This window comes from Falco peregrinus, chromosome 11 (genome assembly GCF_023634155.1).
Source record: "Falco peregrinus isolate bFalPer1 chromosome 11, bFalPer1.pri, whole genome shotgun sequence".
Taxonomy (NCBI): Eukaryota; Metazoa; Chordata; class Aves; order Falconiformes; family Falconidae; genus Falco; species Falco peregrinus.
In genome coordinates, this window is record NC_073731.1 from 28,724,912 (window position 1) to 28,745,500 (window position 20,589).

Sequence of the window (20,589 nt, forward strand, 5' to 3'; positions counted from 1 at the left end):
CATTTAGATGCAAAGGACCCAGTGCTACCGACAAATGAATAACAATGTTTTGCACGAACATTTAGCATGATCATTTTAGCCTATAACAAATCAACAGTATAAGAAGCTAAATAAAATAATTAAATGTTGAAGCAACCAGGGACGTTATCTGCCAGCACTTAGGCAATACTTGCCTAAGCTGCCAGAAGACAAATGGAAAAAAGCAACATCTAAGACTAAGATTTTTAGATTTTTAGCTTTGTATTATTTTAAATTGTAGCTCATTTGAAACAGAGTCTCAGTTTTTAATAAAGTTTGCCAGAACTAAAAGGAGCTTATAAAAAAGAATTTAAAGTGATTTAATAAGTGTTGTATTTCCCATCACAAGAACCAAGTCAACGTTACAGTAAGAATGAGTTTGAAGTCAGCTGCAAATGCATTTGGCAGTTGCAGATTCATTAAATAGACGTGCTGTGGCAGACACATAGATGCTAGGCAATCCAAGAATAAAGTATCCATGAAATAATTACAGAACAGCAAGTGACCCAGTCAGGGAAATAACCCATTACAGCTATTCAGGGACTACTAGATTTTACAGTTGTGAGCGATGCTCTAGCTTAACAAGAGCTATTAGGAAAAAATGGGGAGGCAAGAAGGAAAGCATCACAAGAGCTATTTTACAGGCATTGTTATAGACCAACTGACCACTTCCAGTCTCAGATTCAGTACCACTATGTTGCTACAAAACTGCCTTAAAATCTGCAAAGTGATAGCAGAAAGGAACAAAAAGACAGAACAACAAACTGATCACTGAAGCAAAAAATTGTTTGGATAGTTAAGGAAACTACGCTGCTTATACCTCAAGGATGAGAGGCCAGAAGATATAGAATACCCTAACCTACACTAAAACTATCATGTTGAAGAATAAAGGAGACAGGTGACAAGGCAGTCTGGAGAACGTTACTTACTGGTATCCCCTCTCACCCTTAAAAGAGTAACAACAACAAAGGAATCGAAGAGGAAACGCAATGACTCAGTCTTTGCACTAGGTAAATCATATCCAACAAAGGAGAACGTTATCCAGATTCAGCTGTGCAGAGCAAGCTACCAGAAATAACGAAATCAGAAATCTTCTCATAGCAGTTTTCAGTAGTCATGGAACTTGTTTAATATCAGTTGTATCTAGACTATTCTTTAGGGCCAGACAGATTTAATTCATTGAATTCTAGCAATTCATTATAAGGATATTTTTTTTTTGCCCTTTCCCCTCCCCTCTCTAACTACAAGAATTTTACTTCCAAGGTGATCTAGAGTTCTCATTTCCAAGTACGAACACACCCTGGCATATTCCCCCTTTTACTAAGTGCCCTGACCTTTCGGGAAAAAGATTATACAAAACCACAGAATTCCTGGAAAGAAACTGCTATTTCTTATTAGCATACTAATACCACAGAAAGATAAGCTAGAAGAGCTCATCTTCAAGCCATGAAATATGCTCGTAAGTGAAGTACCTGGACAATTGGCTAAGGATGTATGTGAGAAAGCATGTACATCACAGCTCTTGAAACACCTTTAATGAGTTCACGGCAAGTGGAAGTGATATCTTTATTGGGGAAATTATAAAACATGGACTCATCAAAAACAGGTGCTTATGACATTTCATTTCTCTCTCTTCCTCATCAGTTTGAGGTTTCTCCCCATGTCTTACAAAAGTAAACATACTGCTGAAACTCTCAGTACTCCCAAATAACCAAAGCACAGCGTATCTTTACATACTAGGACACTTTGCATTAAAACAATACAGCCTGGGACACTTTGCAGCCAAACAGTACAGCCTCAAGAAAATTAAGTCTTTTTCTGGCATGACTACAAGGCATGCTGAAGTTAAGAAAAAACATCACAAGCACAGCCACAAAGTTGAACACAGAAGCACCAGCATTAAAAAAATAACAGCCTTGACTGTGAAATACTCTTATGTGCCAAGCCTAAGTGACACTTCTCACCTGGGCATGGAACAGACAGCTATCTTACCCGATAGGGAGATGTTCAGCTCTGCAGTGTTTTTGTTGCCAGCATGACCCATCAAGCAAACAGCTTGATAAACAAGAGCAAGTGTAGCGATGGCAAACAATGCAACACAAGGATTGAAAACCTGGTTATTACAGAGTGTCGCTTGGAGCCTATTCAAGCTATTCATTTGTGCTAGCGTAAATAAATACTAACAAAAGCATGGAAAATGTTTAGAGAAACTATAGTTATGAGACCTTAAACAAGGGACAGTAAAATTGTTCCAATACTTTAGTAAAATGTTGTGAATTAACTAGCAGCTGGGTCAACTTGCCATCTTTCCCAGAAGCATAAAGAAGACATACAGGGATGTCTTCCAGGCTCACGGGCAGAATGAATAGTATGTGGATTTCTATTCTGGTGGAGGCGACTAATTGGGAAGTACTCACTCCTACGTATCTTAACTCATACGAAGCACAGTCTTTAATTCTCCACAATGGTACTAAGATCAGAGCCCCAGTGACAAGCAAGGCAGGAGCCCTGCCGCTCAGGGTTCTGACTTCTCCCCTCGGCAAGTCCATCTTGAGCAATGACCGAGGCAGTAACACCTCCAAAAAAGTTAACTGTGATTGTTCAGTTAAAAACTCCTAATTTTTATTTTCACAGGGGAACATATTTGGACACTTCTTTGGAGTGCTTCCACTCTTAACACTAAATAAAACTTCTTGTACGTACTTTGATCCGAATTTATGCAAGAGCACTGTCTTCCCATGAGGGCAGCTCTTAACACATAGATGGCCTTAAAAGCTCTCTGCAAAAACGCATGGAGAATTGTATTTTTTATTTGAAGAGTAATAATACATTTTTCATAGTTTAAATAGAAGATAAATGTTTACAACTTCTACTACAGTATCTATAAATGTGCTGTGAGAAAAATCACAGGCTGTTACAGTATCAGTTATATACTTGGATTAGCATGAATAACTTAAGCCCATAATTTCTCAAGGCTGAAACATACAGGTTTTATTTTTACATAAAATAGCTTAACTCCTCAACATTTTCTTCTCACACAAATAATTTTCACCTGCTCCTGCTGTTGTTGCAGATTAACAGCCAGAGAGAAAGGACAGGAAGAACCAAAACAACGCAGCAGTGGAAATACAGGAACATACTATGTCAAAGGGAAAGCCCAGAGCCATTGGAAAGCCCAGTATTACAGCTAAGCAAGGCAAAACAACATGCCTTCTAACAAAAAATAATTTGAAGCCAATTACAATGCAGATGATTAATGTACTGACTCACACGTATATGAGCCTGAGTTTTCCATCACCCATCTTTCCCAAGAATCCTTGTCTAACTTACTGAAGGAGAGGTAAAGTTTGTAAAAAAAATTTTTCAAAAATGCCGTAAGGAGAAAATTTGAAAACAACTTGAGGAAACACGGATTCCTGCTGAGCACAGAGTTTTCAACAACCCCTAAGATTTATTATATTGAAAATTTTTTTCCAACATAGATACAAGCTACAACAACGTGTGTTTCTTTTCCAATTCAGCCGCAGCTGAGCATTTTGTTGAACCATTACAGTAAGAAAAGAAGCTTTCACAACAACTTCTAAAAAAGATCTCTTCTTTTGGGATCAAACAGATGTATTATTAAAGTAATGCTGGTAAAAGGAATCAATCATTGGACTAAGTGATGTCAAGGATCGCTGAGCAATTAAATCTGATTACTAGTTTTGATGTACTGCTAAGAATGTCAGAACAGAGTATTCAGAAAATTACACTGAAGACAAATGTTCATGAAACTATTCTTTTAAGACTTGACTCTCCCTCTGCCCTGAATCTGCATGTATGAAGAAATGTAAGCAACCTTCTATATCAATATTTAGAAAAGTTTTATGGGCAATGCATCCAGTAATTCCGTTTGTATTAAAAGATACTACTGCCCATACTTACTATTAATCCAAGTTCTCTTTTAATTTGTTTTTGGGGTTGGTTTTTTGGGGTTTTTTTTTTTTTGCTATAAAGAATGGGAAACAGGAGGGGAAAAAATTGTGACACCTTTGTAGTTTCTGCCTTTTAAGTTAAACAGTCACCAAAAATCAGCATTTTCAGATCCTCCTCCACCTTCACCAGTTTAGGCATATGACAGGTTAACAGTCTTTTCAAAAAGTACATTGAAATAATATAGCTGTATAAATTTTGTTTGGAAGCAGCTGGCTGGTCAAACAGCACACGCATGGCCCTGCACTAGCCTCAGCATGTGCTTCGCTTTGATCTATTTCCATAAGGCAAATGATGTGGCGGTAAAGCTGCAGTTGGTGCTTTGAAAGGAGTATCATTAGGGGACAAAACCAAAAGATTCAAAGTATCAAGGTTTTATTATGGAACAACCCATTTTCTAACAACATCAGTTGGACCTTCCCATTGATTCCTTGCAGAAACCAAAACACTTTTTGTAGACATAGTATTTACAATCAAATAATCTTTATTATTTACATAACCCAGTTCTAAAACCTTTCTTGTAAATCACAAATTATTTCAGTATTTGGTTTTATTTTATCCGTTTTTTTTGTTCTGGTTGTTTGGTTGGTTTTTTTTAAATGAACTTCGTTCCATAGAAACAGCAGCAATTATACTTGGGTGGAATGGGGTAAGAAGTTCACACAAAGCGCTCTCGCCGCATAGGCAGTGATGACAGAATTTCTTAAATATGCATTTTCTCACCTTAAAGGTATCTCACTGGAACAGCCTGAGCACAAGAAAAAGTAATGGTCTCTTGGCAGCACATAGGAGCTGCCATTACTGTGATGAAACATTAAACCACAAGCAGCTTCCAGAGGAGAGGTGCTTATGTAAAGGAGCATCCCTTCAAGTGTTTTAGCTTGAATACATACTGAAACCAAAAGAATTGAAGCAATTGTAAGAATCGCCTTTTAAGTCTGCTTTCACGTCTTTTGTGTGTATACTACAATAACATTACTGTGTTTCTGGAGTAAGGGTTTGGTTGTTGATTTTTTTCAAATCTTTGACAGAAACAGATTAAATTGAAAAGAAATTAGCTGCCTTCTGCTTCACACCGGCAAAGTAGTACAGACTTTCAAAATCCTGGATCAAAACTACCTTATGCAATTTTGAATTTGCCAAGCCTAGTACCAATCCATCAAAGGAGGATTTCCTTCATTTCATTTTGGGCATTTACATAAGTACCTTAAGTTGGGTCACTGAAATTACTCCCCCTCATTCCCCATCCCATCTCACTCCATTCAGTAGGCTGATCCTATAATCTAATTTTACAAAAGAAAACTCCACTTCCTCTTCCTATGAAGCAGCAAATACACACACAGCTTATTTTCATGGAGGCTTGATCTACAGGGGGGTAATATCTTTGAACTTCTGAGTAAAATTTGCAATCAGTGTAGGAAAAACTAAAGAGACACTTAACCTCAGGGATGCCTCTCTCTTTTCACATTTTTGTGACATTAGAACCCTCCAAATGTAAAGTACTATGCAGGCAGTATTTTTTTAATTTTTTCTTGTGAGAAAAGGGAGGGAAGGAACAAGGTACAAGATGCCCTGGAAGAGTTTCCTGTTATGAATAAAGGTTCTCCTACAAGAACATGCAACTACTGCTGTACACCCACACAACCTGGCATTTTGAACAAAGTTTCAGCAAATAATGAAGTTTAACCCTTTTGAGCTGTTTTAGAGATCAGTTCAAGACCCAGGTTATCAGACTTGGTAACATTTACATATGAGAAGGATAGAAAAATGGCAATTTTCATGGTCACTTTTTCTTTACATACAAGAAGTGACTAAACATGTGCAGTCATAACAAACTTCAGCAATGAAAAAAAAAAAGTTTGCAAAAGTGCTTCTGCAAAATAGTTCCCTCCTCAATTTTCTTTCAGTTTGTTCCTGCTGACTTAAACATACAAAAGAATATTCTTCCATCAATGCCACCAAAAGACATTTGGATAAAACTGTGTTAAGAGTCAAACTGTATTTTAGTTGTCATGGGCTTGTCCTCCCCAAAGTTTAAAGCCAGAAGATATCATTAGATCATTTAATCAAATGTTTATGGAAGGCTGTTCGGTTCAGTTCACTCAGCCAACAATAGTTTGCCTAGAACAGCCTTCCAAAAGGTTTGAAAATACCAGCACACGGATACCGAACATCATCCACTATTAGGCTATTGACCCATGTTCTGATTTAATAGTTTTGTTTCCATAAAGACAACTGCAAGCTAACCATGAAATTTCAGTCTTCATTTTGGTAAAGTGGATAAACAGAATATATCATGAACAGTAAACACTTACACTACTGAATTTGACCAACCAAACTTATTTTCCATATAAACACACGTATTCAAAGACCATCCTAGGCCAGATGCACGCTGGGCAAGCATTGCCATCACCACCAGAATCTTCCCTTAGCCAGTTCTATTTTCAAAAGAAATTATAAATTAAAAAAAAAATTAACCTACAGGTGACAAAACACCTCAGACAAAGATTCTCTACTCACTATGCTGTGAGGTTAACCCCTTACTCTCTAATAGTGTCAAGGATGTAATCTGTTACTATTGCCATAAGGACCCCAGCTTCAGGCCCCATACACACTCTTCACATATATATGCGTAAAATACATTAGCAATAGGCTACCAGTCCTCAATAATGGACTATTTAGTACAGTCAATAAAATGGTAATATTTGAAGTGTCCCATTGATCTGAAAAAAATTCACCTTTTGTCATGCCAACTATACTCACTGGGATTTGCTTGTATGTGGCTGACTCTGAAAGAGCCACATTTGTCTTCAGCCAATTTATTCATAACTCAAAAGAGTAAACAGTGAACAAGCTGGGAAATTTAGTTTTCCTAGTTTATCAAGAGTCTTTCTGAGCACGCATCTGATTTACAAGAACTTGGCCTTTCAACAAATACAGCTATATGTATATTCAGAGACAAGAACATAAAAACAGGATTGTAAAAATCAAACACAGCAGCAAGTTTTTACTCAGCGTTTCTATCTGGTGGAGCAAACAGCTAAATAGCATCTATCACTGCTTAGATGTACTCATACTTCAAAATGAGCTACGAATTTACACTTTACACGTGGAAATGCATAAACACATCTAAATCAAAAGTGAGCTGCAATACATCTACCTACTCCTGGATGGAAAACTCCCCTCATTTTAGAAGGGGGAACGAAGCCAGCATTGCCACTCGAGGAAATTGCCACTTTCAGTATTTGCAAGTGCCTATGACATGGTTACTGCAAGTTAATGCAGGGAAGATTTCTCTAGTTGTATTGGGGCGGGAGGGTGTGTGTAGGATAGTTTTATTTTTTATTATTATTTTAATTCAATCTTATTTTGGATTTCAGCTTTCAATTTGTTCTTTAAGACTGCCTTTTCAGGTATCCCAAACATGTTTCAGATGTAGTAATTTATCCAACTAGTAGAAATTATGCTGTTAGTGATATGAAAAGAGCCTAAGTAGTCAGCATAATTTCTATACAAAATAAGCTCCTTTTTCATAAGGGATTAAGAAGTTTAACCATGACATTTTCAACATCAGGATGACTGCACTGCTTATGAGCAGGACAGGTAGGTATGTTTCTAATTAAAGCGTAAGCTACATTCTTCATTCAAGGCTCTCCATTTGGTGGCTTATAAGTTTAGAGAAAGGAAAGAGCTAGTTAAGAAAAAGTAGCATGTGTTCATATAAATCAAAGATACTACCAATGCATAGATCAAAACTGAATTAACCTCTGCAGGCTATTTTACTTACAGTATTTAAGCTTCATTTTCCAACAAATTAATCATTTAGAATTGAAAGAGTTTCACTAGGGAGATCACACGCTTTTTCAACAGACTCAGGTCTCGTAAATAATATGGTTGATCTGAATCCTAGAAGGGGGGTGGGGGGTGAGAGAAGAGAGGAAAAAGAGGACAGGTCTTAATTCACTGCAAGGATTATTCAGATAGTTCGGCGATCAGATCATACAAACTTTTATGGAATAAGATATTCCAAAACACACTGCCAAGATCTTCAAGGGCTCACAATGCTTCAGATGTATTGAATTGTTATACTAAACTTTAATTGCAGTAGAAGAACATACTATATATCATTGTGCATGTTTCTACAAAAGTCGTAAGCTCTACCTTACAGGTACTAGAAGAACCCTAAGAGTCTCAATTATGTTTTTCTCCTCATAAGGAAAGTTACGTTGTAGAGCTTTAACCATGTCCAAGAGTTTGGTCAGACTAGATACATTCACAGTAAGTAAAGTATTTATGGATTCCATAGAACATATGAGTGGCAATGACTATACATTGGTAAAGGACTCCGGCGTTCTATCAGCCTTTTACATCTCTCACATTGGACAGTATTTCTGTTTCTCCAACAAAAAAGAATTAGTCATGCCAGTTTTTGATCCAGAAAAGAGCTGCCCTTACCACCGCAGAAGCTGCCAGGCAGCATTTCAGGGAATGAGTTCTAGAGAAGTCTATATCCAGCAGAAAGAGTGAACTAAAAACTGAGAAGTCAGAAGCTATGAAACCATAAGAAATTCCCTCAGTCACCTTCTGTTGGCACAAGACCTTGGCAACCAATAGACATCTGGTAAAATAAAACATTCTACCTCCCACCACCTCTTCCCTCGCACAACACACCTCTGATACCAGTTTTCTTTGGAAGTTTATTCCATGCTTCCCCTCTTTGCTCATGAGCCTTAAAGAGAAGTTAGAGAAAAGAGGGCACCTGTCCCTATGGAGAATAGACTGCAATGTCTAAGCACTCAGAAGATGCAGCATAACTTCAACACGGAATATACACCTTTGCAAAATCCATGTCACACTGGACAGGAAAAAGCTACCTTTTGTCTTGGAGGAAAAAAAAAAAAAAAAAAACCCAAGCTATGGACTTAAAAAGGACTAAAGCAGGAAATGAGTCATGGGGAAAATTTCAGGGAAATTTCACATGAAAAGGAAACCCATGAGCAATTTTATAAAATTTTCCATGCTTAGTCCCCCCTCTCCCACCTTTTCTTTTTTCTTTCCCAGAGGCTTGATGGAAGAGGACAGGCCTCAAAATACTTTTATCTATCATGCTATCAGAGGAAGAACAAAACAGAGTAGACCACAGTATGCTCTGACACCCTGCAGATTTGTCTGTTGCACCTTTTTATTCATGGAATAAATAAATAAAAAATGTATTGCATCAAGAACTGGCAACTACAAGCATTCAAAACCTATGAATCAAATTGCCAAACCCCCATTAAATAATCATTCCACTTCCAGTTTTCAGACATGCCGTCAGGAAATGAATGGTTTCTTTCTTGTCCTGCATCAAATGGGCAGGTGGAAAATTCCCAAGCACGTTCTCCTTGTGGCTATGTTCTCAATCAGCTGGAAAGTAAATGTGTCAAAGTCCCAATAAGGTCATTTGGATTTATGTCTTGGTTCCCTCTCTGACACTCTGAGCCAGCCTTCTATCTTTGCCTCTGCACTACAGAAACAAAAAACTTGGGCTTGTTCCGACACAAAAGGGGACAAAAAGATCCCTAGAGATGAAGAGAGGTCCTCAACACCCTTACTATCAATTCGCTTAAGCAAATTATTCTTTCCTCTGTAAATATCTTAAGTCACCACCTAATTAAAGAAAGAAAAAGCAAGCTGCTTTGCTGTTCCAGGTCAACATACTTTTTTATGGAGAGCACAACAGTCTGGAGAACAGATGGAAACACCAGCTGGAAGCTCTAAAGGACACTGATATTCCCAGCTTCTCAGAAAACCAAGGCACAGCACTCTCTGCTCAATACATTTACCTGTTCTCACACTTACAGTTTCTAAACAGCACTCAGATTCAGCCTTGATTCTCAAGGCTTTCTCAAGAAAAGTTTACCACAAATAGTCTGCACGGTAATTTGTTTGAATTCAGAACAAGAAAAATGGAGTCTTCATGCAAAATATTTGTTCCCAGGAGGCTCACAAAGGGATTCTGCTACTGAAATGACATTATGTTTGTCTCTAGAACAAGTGTGGTTTTCCAGGAGTCTTCCAATGAGACACTGCCTGGAATAGAGGCATTGAATTTTCTAGCTTTTGCACTCTCCAAAATAAAAATAAAAAATAAAAAAAAAAACACAAACCAAAAACCGTATTAGCAATCAAAATCAAAACAGAAGCAAAAAAACTGAAAAACTCTTTTCTTACACAGACATGGTCCTCAGATTCCAGACTATTTCTCAGTTTGGGTGGCTGTTGCCTCTAATTGAAGAATTCCACTCTGACAGTCATCCAGTCATCGACCTGGAAATACTTCACAGATACTTGCCCTTTGGAGAATGCTCACAGCTACGATCCTCAAAATACATTTTAGGGAGGTCACAAGTCCCACCATGACTCACACAGGTAGGAATGGTTTCAAGGCATTAATTATTAATTCTTTGAATATGTCATGGTACAGCTCACACACAGTCACTGCATTATACAGATCAATCACGTAGATCTGACTGATCAAAAGGCAGCAATCTCACAGAATTTGAATGCAGCAGAACTTCCTCTAGTAATACCACTGATGAAGAAACTGTTCTTTCCTACCACACGTATGAACACGATTAAGTTCAATGACTTGTTGATATAAAACACCATTGGGTTAAAAAAAAAAATATCTCTTTAAACCTTCACAACACTGAATTCATTGTAACCCCAAGAATTTAAACTAAAATAAGAATGACCTGTAGAAAACGGCAGCACACGTGACTCAAGACAGACAAGCTGCAGCCAGCCACCAATGTTCAATGAGTTAAAGAACTGACCCTGTGAACTCCATTCATGGTTGCCACACACATCTGGTATAGAAGAAACCCAAACAGCTACTCTGCAGCTGCAGATAACATCCTGGTTATTGCTCCAAAAACCTGCTTCCTGTCCCTCTTGCTGTCATTCTGCCTTAGTTTCTGATCTTGCTTCTCAGCAGTGATCTTTGGCTTTTCAGTTCTATTATCTCATACTGCCAGCACAGCTTGGTTTCTAATCCCACATCTGGTCTGCTTAACACCAATCCCCAGATCTCACTGTCTACCGAACCCCCTCACCCTACTTACTACTACTGGTCGCGTCACTGAAGCTGGAGGGGGAACAAGCAGACATGGACCAGAGAACCTCCAGCCTACAATCACTCTCTCTGGAGCTTGTATCCCCTGGTTTTCTAGCTCCTCATGACAGAATTTCACTCCAGACTGGCCTAAACTATGGAATCTACCCACTCATGTCTCAGGTAAGACTCCTCACTCTTAAGTAAAAGAGCAACTAGCATCAACCCAGTCAATACCCTAGAAACAGGAATAACAGCTGAGCACCAGGGACCTAGCAGTTACCCTAGAATGTCTTGCAGCCTTTACAGATGAATAAAACCTTAACAGTCAGATAAAAAGTATACGCTTTACAGTACTTGTTCTATAGCATTTTCATTATGGCATCTACTCTAAATTAGATCAGAGGCTGAAAGAGTCTGGTTTATTTTGTGGATTCTTTGAGAAGTTTTGTTATTATTCTGGGATAGGGAAAGGAGAGGAACATTTACAAAAAATCTGGCAAGAAGTGGCAACACCCACTTTTCCTTTGTTATTTGGCCCCCATTGCTGATATTTTTGGATTTTCATTCTGGAAAAAGGAGAAAGATGAGGAATTGTCTGAAGGAGTGTTTGCTGGGCTGCTTGCCCTCAGAAAACTGGAAAATTGCCCAGGCTGAAGAAAGAAAGGATTCTGTAAACTCAGATCTGACTTGTGTTTAACAGAACAACATTTATGGAGAATGAATATTTACAGTGTCTTGACCTAAGAGACTTTGTTATCTTGTATGATGTCGAAGAAAGAAATGACCAGTGGAAAAACCACAGAAATTGCCAAACTGAATCAGCAGCAGTTCCCCCAGCCATCCTGTCCAACAGTGACTTGAACCATGTACTTCACAAGAAGGCACAGGAAGAAAGCCTGCAGTAGGTAATGATGGCGAGTTTATTCTTAGTTTCTGTTAACATTTATCTTAAGACATAAAATACATGGGCTTATATCCTTCTTAGCATTACTCATTCACTAGCAGGCTGATCTTGTTTGCTATATAAACAGACCAAATCCCTTTGTTCTATCAGCAATCTTTAAACCCTTCTTCGCTCTTGCTGAGTATCCAAACTCATAAAGGAAAAGGACTGACAGCTGCCAGACAACTTGCCCATTCAAGCAACAAAGGGTCAAATCCCACCCTCAGTTTTGCTCAGCTATCCGTAGCAGGTGGTCAGTGCGAAGTGAGGTGATTAAAAATCCCGTAACCTTCCCAACAGCAAAGGGCCAGCGATTCTCATCACCACCCTCCAACCTTCTCTTGGAATCTTTAAAATAAAATTAAAAAGTCTAAACTCTGTACCCTGTTTTAAGGAAAAGTTTCCATTTTATGGACTATCTTACTAGAAAGCAGTTAGCTGCAAACAGTACGTCAGATTGTGTAAAACAACTTCAAGGCTTCAGGGAACGTAGTATTAAAGAGGAAGAAAAGTACCAAGGAGAAAATTAGACCTTACATCTGGGGTTTGTTCAGACAGCTATTATAGAGCAAGGGATGCTGTCTCTCCAACCCAGGAAGATGATGTTGAGCTGGCCAGCTGGCCAAGGTGCCAACTACTTGGATTTAATCCACCTTTAACTGTTGGAAGAAGTTGCCATTCTGCAGCAGCAACAGCAGGATAGGAACCGGGGAGAGGAAGGACACGGCCACATTAATAGGCACTGCTAGCATGACCTTTAAAGAACAGCTGGGAGCTACCAGCTTAGACAGTAGAACCAGTACGAACAGTCATGTAAAAAGATCAAGTCTGCAATAATTCCTTGTAAAAAAGTTATTCATAATCTTATACAGCCTACGTTGCTGACACCACAGGGAGCGTGTAAAGAAAAGGAAAGAAAGATGTCAACTGGAGAAGTCTAGTCTAACAAAAATATGTATTCCTGTTGCCTGCATTATTTATAGTGTAATTTATTCATCACCACCCCAGACTATGAAATGTCTGAGCAATTTCCAGAGCACAGAGAAGGGTTTTTTTTCCCCCTCCAAATTACAAAGAGTACAAGAAACACAACCAACAATGACTATGTTATACAATAACAATGCAATACTATGATTCACTTGCATTAAGTCTGACTAAATATGTCATTACTTTTAAATAGAAAATGCAGCTAATAATTTCAAAACTAAAAATAGAAAGATACATGATGTGAATCCTATGTGATTTACTCCTAATTTGAATGTTAGGCTGTCTTTCAAATGTTTTTGTAGTTGCTTATCAGCTTTGCTTTCTCCCCCCCCCCCCCCCCCTTTTTCACTCCTGTTTCCTTTATTTTTCTTTTGCTTACCAAGATAACATCTACTTACAGAAATGCAAACACATTTCTAGAATTTTATATAAAAGGACTGTATCACTACAGTAACCATGCTGATATGACACGTAGATGCCGTTTGTAGCTGAAGAAAATCAAATGGCAGAGAAGATGACAATGCAATATGTGGGAGCAAATATGCAAATAAACCCTTTAAAGTGAAAGGAAATAATACTAAAAGTCTTCTAAAAATGTCAGCTAGGGGAACTCAAAGGTCAAGACACTTTGAAAAGGAAAAGTTAATCAAAGATTTTCTGTATTTACAGTCTTTTGTTCCATAATTCAGTACAATGTACTCCAGGTTACTTTAAGGCTAAGAAGTGACCTTTCATGCCAACATTCACTGTTCATTGTTCTAAAAGTCCCAAGTTTTTCTTGAAGAAGCCAACCAAACCTGCTGAATTGTAAACCGTCTAAATCTACATTTTACAGGACACAGTGATGTTACCCTCCAAAACCACTACGCAGATGGCAGAACTTCACCAACATTATTACTTTTCACTGTTCTTGCATAAACCAAAATAAACAACAGGTGGGGAATGACCCCAGAACTCACTTCATATACTTTAAACAGCCCTTAATGTTACCGTTCTCACCACTTGCAAATGAAAATAGGTGGGGCAAATATTTTTGTGCCAATAAAAATGTTTCATTTAACAACAAAGTGTGTGTAAAGAAGGCCAATTAAAATGTACAGGCACATTTTGAAGTCACTGAATTTAAGGCTGCTCCAAACTTGTGAAAATAAACAAGCATTTCAAAATGGGAGCACTTTCATTACAAAAAAGACAAGCAGATTTCCATCACCTAAAGGAAAGTAACTTTATCATTTTCTTTAAACTGTCACTCTCAAAATGAAAGCAAAATCAAGAACGAAAGAAATTGGGTTTGATACTATGCATGCTGTTGAAACCTCTTATTTTTTTTGTGGCTTAACAACCACATTTTCCTGTGTTTCAAGCCCTTCTCTCCCTTCTTATAGTGCAAGACCAGTACACAAGAAGAGAAAATAGTGTAGAACAAAACACAGTACACAGCAAGCGCTTATGTCCTTCCTCCCTCAGGAAAAAATAATTATTTTCCTATGGTGGCTTAGTTACAATGTACATTTAAATTGCTCTAACAGCAACTGAAACCGCCACTTCAGTTCTCATTTCACATGATTCCTAAGACTAAAAAGTGGAAAGGGACCTTGTTACACAAATAACACTCCTTGTTCTGCATCTTTAAGCTAAGTAGTTATCTCCTCTGAAGCTGATAAGAGCTTTAAAGGAGTAAGTCAGGTATCTTTTATTTTAAGGAGAATCATCTTCCCCTGCAAATCACCCATGGGTGATCTCAAACCAATGAAGATTGTATGACATTTGCACAACAGAATCACACAAAACAGCTGAGGCTGGAAGGGACTTCTGGAGGTCATCTGGTCCCACCCTCCTGCTCCGGCAGGACCCCCTCCAGCCAGTCCCCCAGGACAGTGCCTGGTCTCTGAGGTAGATTCCATAACCTCCTTGGGCAACCTCTGACAGTGCTCACTTAACCTCCCAGGAAAAAGATGTTTTCTGACCTGTTTCAGTTTAGGCCCACTGGCTCTAGTCCTGTCACCGGGCACCACTAAGAAGAGCCTGGCCCTGCCCTCTCCATACCCTCCCCGCAGGTATTTGTAGCCCCTCTCCCTGAACCTTCCCTTCTCCAGGCTGAACAGTCCCAGCTCTCTCAGCTTTTCCTCATACGTCAGATGTTCCAGTCCTTTCATCATCCTTGTTGCCCTTCATTGAGCTCTCTCCAGTACATCTAGTACGCGTTTGTGCAGGGTCTCGATCCTAAACATTTCTGCAAGCATCCAGAGTATCCTTACTAGCTGGGAAGTTAAGCCCCTGAGTGTGCCTTTAGCTGCTGCATAGTTTCTACAAGAAGGATAAAGACAGCTTATGGCCCTCCAAATTCAGCATGAGGGAGTTTCCATCTTTAATCACTAGAATAATTCCTTTGGGCCTGGTCCTAACTCCAACCAGAATAATTAAGGCCAACTTTTAGGAAACTCTGAATTACGCCGATGATTCTGAAAATACCTCCCTGCTAGCTGCAAAATTAAGAAACTATGAAGTCACTTAAAAATTCACCAGTCCCCAGCTCCATTTCAAACAGTTTAGCAAATAATTAAACTCATAGTGTTGTTTTGCAATATTGCAAGGCTGAGAGAAAAACTAACAAGAGATTAAAAGACAAAACATGAAGATCACGAAAATAAAGACATCATTTTCATACCAGTCATTGCCCAAAATAAATGACAGGAGGGAAACAGGTGAAACTGTTCTCAATTCTAAAGCTTTTTGTAGTGTGTATAAAGTCTTAATAATTCTGTGTCATAGTATGGCCTCACAGATTAGTTCAAACTACTTCAGTAAAAGGTAAATATATTCCCCCCCAAAAAAGTTCACTAATTTTACAACATTTCCCTCTCCCTCCACATTTTAGTAACAGGACCAATACCAAACATTTCAGGAAACCAGAAGATACAAGCAACAGCTGAAAGATCCTTTTCGTTTATTTATATTAAGCCATTACTTTTTCATAGTGCTTTCCAGAACAATCTTACAGTAATCTGCAGTACAAAAAGGATATAATAAACAAACCAATGAGAAGTTATTTGATAAGCATTTCTTAGGACATCAGAATTTTTAATAACTAATATTGTAGCAAAGAAGAAAGAGATTAATGGTGACGGAGCAAGAAATAAAGTAGAGAAAGGCACTCTAGTAAACTCAGCATAAATGTCCTGGCATTGCTTCAGGCTTCAGTTTGGCAGCTCCTACAGACACATCTTATCTTCAAACAATACAGCACAAAGAAACTCAAACCAATCACTTTCTGCACCTCAAAATGTTGATAAACTGGAAACTTTGATGGTGTTTGGAAATGGAAAAGCATCAACACAAGTGTAATGAACTGAACAAGGAAAAACTTGCAAAACTAGCTTTGCACAAGATTGCTCTTACAGGACTCTCTATCCAACAAATACAAATAAGGTGTATAGATAAATAGGTTATGACTTAGACTGGTGGGATTTTAGGTATTTTACAGGAAATAAGAAACTAAAGGGATTCAAAACCTCTAACAGCATAATTGTAAGTCTTTTTTACTGGTAACAGATTCCAAGCTTCAAATCAGGTTTGACTGCATTAGTCACTAAGGAAAAATGTAATAATTTCCTGATACTTCACTGAAATTCTTAGACGAAACTACAACAAAAATAAATAATAATCCTTTTTAGAAGGAATATCAGAAAAGGATTTTTCTCCAGTTGTTCAGGAATGTTAGGGATTTAAAATATTGCAAAACGGCTGGCTGCAGTTCAGCACAACATGGCTAATGGAAGTCATCTATCAGTGGTCCCGTAACACTTAATGTAGTCAAATAATTTCTCTTTATAACTTTCCATCTCTAGCTTCTATACCATCAGATAAAGATATCATGCATATAGATGGAAAATTACATCAAGATATATCATAAATGACCTTTTTAAACTGAAAGTAGGTTTTCCTATGTTTAAGAGCCAGCTCAACTCACCTGCAAGATGCCCTATTAAAGAACTTCTACAAACTGCAATTTGGGTAAAGTCGTTAAACATTTTGATAATATAATTCAGTCACTTTCTGTTATGCAGGACAGATAACGGAAATACACTTTGTAGCAATAACTTTTTTCCCCCAGAAGTTCTTACTTTCAAAGTGCATAGAGGAGTATTATTTCTCACTGGCAGAGGATTCAGGATATTAATTGTAATATGTAATCAGATGTAGCTGTAAAGATGATTACTGTGTCCTCAATCAACAGCTGCAGAAAAGATTTAACTGATAAAAGTAGGATAAAACTAAAACTCTGGGCTTCACACCTCATTCAAAATGAAACTCTCCAAGTTATTCACCTGTAAAGATGCCAGTTCACCAAATAAGCTTTGTCTCATTCTAAATACTATAAAAGACTTAAGATGTATTTAGATCAAATAACTTCAAGTACATTTTTAGGCTTAACTTCACCATGAAAGCAAACAAAATTGGGCAAACCTGTCTTATCACCAATTAGACAGCAAAAGTCAATCAATGCACAGTGGTTCAGTAATAATTTCTCAGAAGAAAAGCATCCCAATCAAAATCCTTCATCTTGATTGCAGAGGCATCAGACTAAAATTGAAAAACGTGGTCCTAGATGGCTAATACAATTTTCACAAGAGTTACTATAAAGAAAATTTCAAAATGTGAATCGGCAGATTAGAAGAGGTTATTTCCTTCTTACTTCTCCTTGGAAGAATGACCATATGCTTAACCATGCATATGTAAATACACTAAGAACTATTTCACTCTGGACAAAAGCAAGATTTAAGTGAGAGGATAAAACAGAATCTGTGCAATTCAGTCAAACTGCAGAATCATTTACAATCGTTAACTGCTCTGTAGAAATAACTTGGAAAACTGACAGATTTTTTTCTAACCGTGACATGATTAGTGGTCTTGACACTATATTCAGGTACTCTGTCTAGTTACTTCTCTTTGGAGTCAGTATTGATCTCAGATATCTATAATTTTGCATACAATAAAACAGATTGCCAGTAAAGCATAGTCTCAGACTACAGATGAAGTGACTCTGTGGGAGCTTAACATACAATAGACAGTTTCAGCCTGAAAAGCATTTAGGTCTTATACAGCACCATCAGAATTTACACGAGGGAGAACATCCCCTTTAGTAAGGGGTCATCCACAGCATAATTGCACTTAGCTACATTCACAGTGAAAACATCAGGAGCATTCAGCACCACCCAGCACACTGTTCATGAATTGTTACCTTTACATTATACTCAAAAAACATTTGGGATACCGAAGCCGCACAATCAAACATATAGATATTATAGCAAATATCAGAATTAAGGCTGCTCCTTCCTGGCTGGTTTATTTGTTTTGTTGTTTTCAAACTGGAACCCTGCCTCATCCAATGCACATCCTTTGACAGCAGGGTTAACAGGGAGAAATTACTTTGTATTTCTTCTGCCCCTTCTCATAGTATAGTGCTAAAATTAGCCTAAGCCATTAAAATACTAGGACAAAAAATCCTTTCTTTTTCCTTCATATTATGCTCATTGTACTACCCTCTGAACATGTTACATGTCAGTAATTTATTTTCACAACAGTTCCTATTTATATTTTTGTAACTCAAGATGCACAGCACAAAGTACGTGTACTGTGTCTGCCTAATCTGGAATGTTTCCAGACTAATTTTTTTCCCAGTATTTGTCACTGTGCAGTACATCACAAGCACAACTCACAGTTGCCATTAGCTTCAGTTGCAGCTGTGAAAGCTTTGCATGCTTTATTTTATAGGTGTCCAGCCTGAAACCTTACTATTCCGTACAAGTATCACAATTAGTTATTGTTAACAACAACATTACATGTTTTGCTTATCAAGTAAAAAGCAAAGTTCAGTTCTTCAGTGGCATTTCACTAAAGAAACCTCCAGATGACCATAGTCTTCTTTATTCAGTTCAGTATACATCAAGCATGTGCAAGAAGTAAAACGGGTCCTTCATACTACATCCCTTAAAGCTTGAATGCATTCCTAAAATACAAACCATCCTGCACAGTAAGTTTTTCAAGCAGAAAAAAGGTAACGTGTTAACGGAATTACAGACTGTCAATTCAAATATGAAGATGTGGGTGACATTAAGAAATTTAGGCCGTATATCATTTGGTACTTATGCTTCTGTTGGTATTTTAACGAAGTCTAAGATCATGAGCCTAGTGCAAAGAGAATTTGCAACAACAGCTGCTTGTCTCCAATAGCTATCATGTAACTTGAGAAGTGTAATTTTAAAATTTTTAAGTAACAAAAGAAAACACTCTGATCTTCATAAATTTCCAGAAAATAGTTACAATTAAAAGGTAGGATATCTTAAACAGAGGAAGACCTAGCATTCTCATATACAATATTTATGATTTTATAAAATAAAAAAACCTCAACATACAAAGTAGGTCACATAAATGTAACATCTAAGCATCTCTTCCAACCTCTTTACCTAAATTTAAAAATAATAATAATAATGATGGAGCATTATCTAGACAGGTGACAGATACAACTGTTTCTGTATTTGCTACATTTCAGGGTAGAACAGTAATAGCATCAGTAGATTAATGGGAAAAAGAGCAAAGTGGCAATTAAATCCAAAGCTTCCATTTCAAACCATTACGTTAAATCTGCATATTCAGCATACAAATTCCTTAAAGCCAGCAGGCTAGACTGGATTAAAGAAAGAGTAAATCCTATCATATTTAACATTTCTCATGCCTGATGCAGATACCTTTTTATATGCACTTCACTATTTTCCTCTACAGAAGCAAAATAAAGATTCCTGGTGCTATGAATTACTAAGAAAAGAGCCAATTTTCAAATAAAAACATTAATATGAAAATCCTAAAACATAACCTATTTTCTTTTTGATATAAATTCTGTCCATCAAGAAGAATCAATGAAAGCAAGCTTATGGAATTTGAAGTTAATAAAGTATAATGACTCCAAGTCTTGTCTTTTTTTTTCCTCCCCTACTAGTTACATTGTAGACAGAAAATGTCTTTATACTACATTAAGGAACAACTTACCTAAGTCAACTTCATTCTGAGAAAATAAATTAGTGGCTTTTAATATTGGCTGCATTTAGAAGGGGCTTGTATAGCACTTCCCTAACCTTCTTCCAGAGCAAAAATAGTTAAAATGTTTTAATTAATCCATTTTTCCTTGAGAAATATTTCCTTTACAATGTTTTTAATATAACTCAACATTGGCTGCATCTTTCTTGACAGCTGGTATTTCCTTAACAGAGAATGTCTCAAATGGTTTATGTATGACATTCTTTCTAAAATTCATTTCCTTTCTGTGTAAGAAGTTAATACATCAGGAAAAAAGAGCATGAATGTTTCATGCCATGTGGGATATAACAGTTCTAGAGTTTTGCTTTAAATTAGCCCAATAATGTTTTTGTAGAAATATTATTAACGTGGCTGAAGCTTTGACATTTGGAAAAAGGAAAAAAACTTGCCCACAACTTTGCTTCTCTCCAGATCTCATTCCAACCATGTACTTCACTTACATTCTAGCTCTTCAGTAAATGTCTGGTGGAAATCT

General features: G+C 37.4%; 1 protein-coding gene across 4 annotated transcripts in view; it reads right to left on the reverse strand.

Moving 5' to 3' along the window:
* LCLAT1 (lysocardiolipin acyltransferase 1) overlaps positions 1–20,589 on the reverse strand; it is a 117,042-nt gene that overhangs the window by 86,722 nt on the left and 9,731 nt on the right. Inside the window, exon 3 of one of the 4 annotated variants that reach the window (XM_055816137.1) lies at positions 7,778–7,896. The exons of the other annotated variants lie outside the window; for them this stretch is intronic. The gene's annotated coding sequence lies outside the window, so the exon portion shown is untranslated. The remainder of the gene's footprint in view (positions 1–7,777; positions 7,897–20,589) is intronic. 4 annotated transcript variants of the gene reach the window in all.